An 8160-nucleotide genomic window follows, 5' to 3' on the forward strand; every position below is an offset into this window, starting at 1 on the left:
TTTATCGGTGTGGAATCTCTAGCTGACAGCTATCCTACTTCAAGGAATAATCACGTGTAACAAAGTGTATTCCATTTTCATTTTCGATCGTCGATTTGAGGTTTGATTTTTTTATATTGTGATCTGACGGTTGGAAACAGAGGTTGAGATAAATGTGAGGAGTAGGGAAAAATTGCTTGGAAAGCGATCTTTTACTATTCTCAGATCTACGAAAGAAACGACAGGCTTTTCTCGAAAAGGTTTGACCCTGGATTTTGTTGAATATTACGGAACATGCCATTGTTTTTATCATGTGAAAGGATGAATTTATCGTGATATATTTTTGAAGGAACGAGAAATTACTTTTTTGGGGTTTTGAATGCAAAGCAAATAATTAATTCATTGAATGGATCTAAAACCGATAATTAAAAATTAAAAATTAAAAAAAAACCCAACATGATTAATACATGTATCTACATTTTAATAATTTTATATTATCCTTTAAAAATATAAAAATAATTTTATATTATTTATGTTCTACAGCATTAATTGCAAAATATATATTAAATTTAATAAAAATAATTTTTAATTTCAGTATTTCAACACACTCGAAATTACATCTTTTATATTGATAATAATATTCATTCCGTCGAGTTAAGACTCGATTAATTATAAATATGTATATTTTAATATTAAATAATATGTTTTGGTATGTTGACGAAGACGTTTTAGGTTGGTGTGAAAAGTCAATCGCGTGATTGATTCTAATGTAAAGTTCTAACATGCTAAAATCGTAATTACATTAATAAATTTAAATTTATTTTTTATTTAAAAATTCATTTTAATAGATGTCGTAAAAGCAAAGAAGCACCAACATTTAAAAAGTTATTCTCATAAAAGGAAAAAAAAAGAAAAAAAACTTTTCCTTTGAATGCGTAAAAGTTGTGTGCAACCAAAAGATTAAAAAAGAAAAGACATGCATGAGTTGAAAAAGTCAAAATACTCTGAATTTATTTTATGTTTTTTCTTAAATTTTACTATTACGAATATAATATAATTATAATTATATAATAAATATAAAAATAAATATATATTCGATTAATTATAATATAAATTTTAAATAATATTATTCATAACAGATAAAACTAAAAGCACTAAAAATTCATACAAGACATAGGGTAAAGTGATATTTTTGTGTTATATAAATTTTAATATTTTTTATGTCATGTCCCTTTGTTTTATTCAGTAATTTTATCCATTCAAAATGTATAGTATGACTTACACTTAAGAGTTAAGAATTGTCCAAGGGTCTTAGTTGTACTGGGAAGCTGGTCCGAAAAAAATAAATATGTTTTTAAATGGATTAAGTTTCTAGTAAGTTTTTTGAATCTAGTCGAGCTCGACTTAAATTTGAGAAAACAAAATTTCTTTTTTTGTTATTGTTTTGTTATTATTTTGGTGTAGATTTAATGTATTATATTTTAAAATTTTGTTTTATAGAAAAATAATAATATAAAAGACTTTTACAAATTTATCACTTTATATTTTATATAAAATCCATAAAATTTCTTATAGGTTTTGAACTTAAAACACAATTAATTTTAGGAATAATATTTAATACACTATAAATAAAATTTTTAAACTCCACAATTAATATTAAGAGATTAAAAATATACTATAAAAATATTAAAATATTAAAAAAAAGAGAGAGACATGTGATAATTTTAAAACTGTTTGTACCTACTAACCACAATCTAATATATTAAATATAAAAAATTAAAAAAGTTTTTTTGTAATGTACCAAATAATAATAATAAAATAATTGATGGCCACATGTTGAAAGCACAAGGATTATTGAGATCAAGTCATCCACTACAAAGAATAATTGCTAAAGGGTCCAAATAAATCTCTATTTTAGGACTAAAGGCATAAATTCAATTTTTCTTTTCTTTTTTTTTCAAATTGTCAACAAGTCAAGGTCAAGGATGTTTTTAGCTTCCAAAAAATGGACACGTGTGATGTGGGTGAAAAAGGTAAAATAAAAATAAAACCCTACAAAAGTGGAAAATAATGACGGTTCATTGAATCATAAATCATAAATAATTTTTAAATTATTAAAATTTAAAGTATGAGATGTGTTACATACATAATTAATTTATTATCTGACGCGATAGACTGAGAAAAAAATCATATTTTTAAATAATGAAAATTAATTTTAATTAATTTATTATGTTTTATAATAAAATTGATGTTTTTAGAATTAACGTTAATTAATATATTTAATATAAAAGTTATGCATAAGTGGGTAGAAACCCAGGTAATAATAATAAAAGGAAAGAAACAAAGAAAAGGAGAAGATTCTAAAGCGGACGCGCTTTTAAGGAGAGTGAAGAGCACGAGACACGGAGGCTCCGACAAACTGGTGGTGTGTGGATTTTGAATCAGCTAAGTGGGGTCCGACCAGTCGGTCATCAGTCTGTCACAAAACTTGTCTGATAATACGGATTCACATTTAGATTTTTTTTTTTTCAAAAAATAAGATTTTTAATTATTATTTACAGCAAAATTTATAGCTTTTTACCTGAATAATGTAAAAATAAAATAAATATCAAAATGGGTGGCGACGAGATAGGTACCACCATTATTTTTTAATTTTTTAATTTTTAAAAATATTATTTTATTAGTGATGTCTCTCATAAATAACATCATAATTTAAAAACTTAAAATACGGTTGAAATATGACCCTCCCGAAATATCGAAAAATGGTTGAAATATGGTATGACATACCATTTTGGTATTTAATTTCTTTTTTTACATTATTGAGGTTAAAAGCTAAAATTTACAATGAATGTTAACTTTTAAATATTTATTAAATTTAGATATTATCGAATTTGATATCAAGTTTAATTTTAAAAAGTGATTTGTGTGCTAAAATTAATATTCTTAGAATCGAATAGTTGAATAGATCAAATTATTAATTCAATCGTTTTAATTAAAAGTATTAAATTTAAAAAATATTTTTTAACAATTAGTATATACAAATATACCTAAATCTGGTAATTAGTACTTACTTTAAATCTAAACATTTTTGGACTCAATTGGTATATAAATTTAAAATTATAAGTCAATTTGATATTTTTAAATATCTGACTAATATTATTAAAATATATTAATATAACAATAATTAATAACATGGTGACATGTGAAAAATATTAAAAAATAAAAATTATAATTATTTTTGCATGCCAAAATGTGAGGCTGCGACACGTCGATAGGGCAACAGCATGACATTTTATGGAGTGTTTAGTATTGTATCACGCGCTAGGGAACAAATTGCTGTACGATCATGGCTGTACTATTCTAACATTATTCTGACCTTGCATTAATTACATCATAAAAGACAGTGTGACAATTACGTACACCTTTTTAATTACTTTTTTTATATATAATATTTATAAATTAATTATGTGAAATTAAAGATTTAATGATTAACTTGTGAGAGTAGGGCACTTTCATAAAACTCAGCTGTCAACATCGGGATGAAATGACAGTAATTATTTAATTAATTTCATGCATTTTTCCCATTTTTCTTCTTTCCAGTACCGAAAGCTTTGATTGAAAATTGTTCTTATCACTAATTGAGGTAAGGGGTTTGTTTTAGGAAAAAACAAAATTAATATCAATAATTATATAAAACATTTAATTATTTTATAATTAAGAAGGTAAAGTTTATTGATAAAAGTGTTTATAGATGGATTGGATCGGGTTAAGAGTTTATTTTGAAAAAAATTATGTTCATATTCGTCTTGTCAAGATTAGATTTTGATATTATTATATACTTTTGTTTATGAATATAAACTCAAATTCAATTTAAAATATGATTAAACACTCGCGAAATAATCTCTGCTCTTTTCCATGATTTGGACGACTGAACAAACAACGGAGAAATAAAAGGTTGGATTGTGATCTAAAGAAAATTTGATATCCTTAAATGAAAATAATCATAATAATATCAAAATAGAATATTTATTATCGATAGTAGTAACTAATTCTCTTGTCGCAAATACTTTTTAAAAACGCAAACAGTTGATTATGAAATGTGTTTCATTCTGATGGACAAAGATTAAATTCCCAACTTCATGATTAAGAGATGACAAGCTATTTTGATTTGATGAACACATGGTTATAGATGTTAATAAAAGCTAAAAAAAACACCTTACACAATATGTAATTTTTAATGGTTCAATTTTTTAAAATTAAGATTTGTTATACGATGATAATAATTTATATATTTATATATTTTATATTTTATTATATAATAACCCAACTCAAGACTCCTGAAAAATTAACCTGAAAACCCCTTAAAATGCAATTCCGAAGACCTTTTTGAGGGGGTCTTCTTTCTCTTTGCTTCTAGCTTTAAACGACTCATCCCCATTTGGTGCATCAACAATATTAAATTCACACGATATAAAAATATTGAGGATTAAATTTATTATTATGTTATTTAATATCTAGTGACAAAAAACTCAATAATTAAATAATCATTTTATAATTTTTCATATTTTGTGACTAAAAAATTTACCAAGTCAAGACTATAAGTACACCTTACCGATTATTATAAAATTAAGATCATTAAATTAGTAATCTTGGATTTTTTTCCTCTTCTGACCTCATTTATTATTAGTTTAATTAAAGTCGTAACCCTAAAGTTTCCAAAATTAAATAACAAAATAACATCATTACAGACATTAAAAAGATAAAAAGCATAACATTATCTTATTTTTATTTATTTATTTATTTATTTCATTGCCCCATTTCACACTAATTGTTTGATGAGACTTATCTTTTTATTTTATTCTTACCATTTTAGTCATTATTCAACACCATTGCAACTTGTTCCTTACCATTTATATTTTTTCACTTGAAATTTTAATGATTTTATTATTATTTTATTTCTCAGTCACATCAATTCGATTAAAATTAAGATAGAATTTTAAAATTCAAAATTAAATACACACATTTATTTTTTTGAATTTTTTAAATGTGCAAATACATTCTTCAATTATATTTATATAATAAATATATTTATTAAAATTATATAAAATCAAATATAAAAATACTCATAAATTATTAAAATATATATTGTTTTTAAAGGATAAGTTTTTAAATACGTCGGTGTCTATGCACTATGCTTTTACCCAAAATATTGTTCAAACATCAAAATTTTGTTGAGAACGTGTTGTACACGCGCTATAATTTGTGAATTTTATATAATTAAATATTTTATTAATATTAATATAAATAATACCTTTCGATATTATTTTTTATTTGAACGTCTTCAATTTATATCTTTATGTATTAAAATAACATTTATATCAATAGAAATAAGATTTGATAATTATTTAAATGTTTTAAATATATTTATATTTAAACAATCCGACAAATTTAGTTTTCTAGTTCTGGGTCACCAATTCCGAGATATTGAGCGGTCTAATTTATCGAATTGGGAAATATCGTGATATGATAGGAAAAATATCGTTGCATTTTTTTCTTAGAATTAATTTGTCAGATGTCAGTCGTCAAGCAGTGGGTCTTTCAGCTTTAGTTGAGAAAGTGGAGTTATGGTATCCATCACTTTTTTTTCTCTTTATTATATTTTTTTAAGAATTGCAAATCAAAATTTTAAAATGCTTAACATTATTTAATATTTTTAGATTATATTGAAATAAAATATTATTATAGATAGAAGATTTTTAAAATCATATCGGTGGTGATGATTTAGTCGGTTCGATTAAATAAATCATAAAAATAAAAAATTTTGTTTTAGTGTTAATTCAATCGATTTTTTAGTTTGGTTCAATTAGTTCATACCAATTCTTGGATTAACTTAGCTGCTGCCTCTCTTCGGATCAATAGCTCGACCGATTCTTGATTCAACAGATTCAACTAATCAATCCGACCCGGTTCCATATTAATCAATGTTAAAAACTATCCTAATTCATTCTTAGATTTACATTTTAAAATTTTTGAATTTTATTTTTATAATCAATTTATTATTAATATCTGTTTTACAATTTATGAATATTAATTTTTAATACTAGATTTTGTTATATCTACAATATGGATAATATAAAATATTTTCAAATAAAAATATATTTTTAATTTTTATTTAATAATGAATATAGATTAAGCGGTGATAAACTTGTATTTTGTTACTACTTAGTGTGTTTTAGATCATTAGATTTGTAATTTATAATTATTTTATTTAAAGACATAAAAATATGAAAAGACAAAAGTGTCATGGAAATATTATTAATTATAGTTTAGGAGAGTGATATTTCGTAACTTTATAACTAAAGTAGTGACCCGATTAAAGATGACATAAACTCGAAAAATGCTTAAATAATAGTATAGATGAAAATATTACATATAAAATATATTTTAATGTTATTTATTTTCTTCTAATTTTAATAAACAAATTCTCAAAATCATTGTATTAATATTTTCATTAAAATGATGCGAAAAAGTGTTAAAGATATCGACACTTGTTAGATTAAGTGACAAAAAGTTCAATGCTTGTAACTATCAAATATCGAAAAATTTCAGATAAAATATTGTTAAAAGTAAGGTTTTTAGAATTGATTCGATAGTTAAATTGATTAAGTTATTAATTTATTCGTATCGATTCACAAGTCAATCGATTCAATTATTTTCTTCATATTGGTATACCAGTTAATTCCCAGTTTAACTAATCAATCAGATTCTTTTTATATAATGCTAATTTTTGCTTATAGTTTATTAGATAAAAAACTTTCATTTATTATTATTGCAACAGCAATAATGTCACGTGAGTTTGAATGGGCGATTAGATGTAGCACGGTGCTTTTAATTTATTTTTTGTATTACACTACATTATTTAATCTCACCGTCACTATTATTTCTACATTAATTATGAGTAAACATATCGTCCATCTAAACTTACCCTTAATACTAAAAAATATTATTAAATGTATTAATATAGGGTGTTCAAAAAAAGCTTTGAAAAGTTATGTATTTTAAATTACTTTTTTTAGGAATATTATTTTATATAATCAAAAGACGTTTGTCAGCTTTTTTTAATATTATTTATATAGTTTTTTTTTATTAATTCTAGTGCCCAATAATTATCCAAACCTAACGTGAATGCCTAAAGAACCCAAGTTCAGTCACTATCGAAACCAATATTTTTGCAATATAAATTTGTTTGTATATAATTGAGATCATATACATATAATTTAATTCGATCCACATACACCTTCAACCCATGCTAAAATTGTTTTTGTTTTAATATCCACATGCATATGTGCGGATGTAATATTTATTCTTTTTAATATAATATTTAAAATTATTTACAATCTTTTTTTAACTCATAAATAGAAGTATAACGCGCTCCAGCGCGCTCGAACCTATATTTTTCTGCATTGACAATAATATTTATGTCAATCCAACTAAAACTCAATCGTATTAATTCTAATATATTATTTTGATCCATATACACCTTCAACTGACACCAATTTTTTTTAATATCTATATGCATATGTGCATATATATATATATATATATATATATATATATATATATATTTCGATCATATTTGTTTTTTTTTTACATAATATCTAAAACTACCCATAACCCCTCACTAATCCATAAATAGGAAGATAATACGCTCTAGTACGCTCGAACTCACATCTTCCTGCATTGGCAGCAATGCCCATACAAATCGAGCTAAAACTCAATCGTATTAATTCTAATATACTATTTTGAATTTACTATAAAATTTTAAATTTATATCTACTAGATTATGGCACATTTATAATATAGGTGAAAATCAAAATTATGTAATAAATATATTAGTAAAGGGTTGATATAAATAATAAATAGTGCTTTGATGTAACCGTAAAGGATAAATGTAGAAAATTAAAAGGCATGAATTCAAATTTTATTAAGTGTGTATATTTTTCTATTTTTCTATTTTTATTTATATAAAATATAAAAACACCTCAAAATAATATAATTTACTTTTGAAAAGTGAGGGTTTTTTCATATTTTTTCTAACTGGTATTAACTCAGCTAGAAGCTTAATTTACTCAATTTACTTTTAAAAGTTAGGGTATTTTTGCCTTTTTCAAACTAAATTAA

The sequence above is a fragment of the Gossypium arboreum genome, chromosome 6 (assembly GCF_025698485.1).
Source record: "Gossypium arboreum isolate Shixiya-1 chromosome 6, ASM2569848v2, whole genome shotgun sequence".
Classification (NCBI taxonomy): domain Eukaryota; kingdom Viridiplantae; phylum Streptophyta; class Magnoliopsida; order Malvales; family Malvaceae; genus Gossypium; species Gossypium arboreum.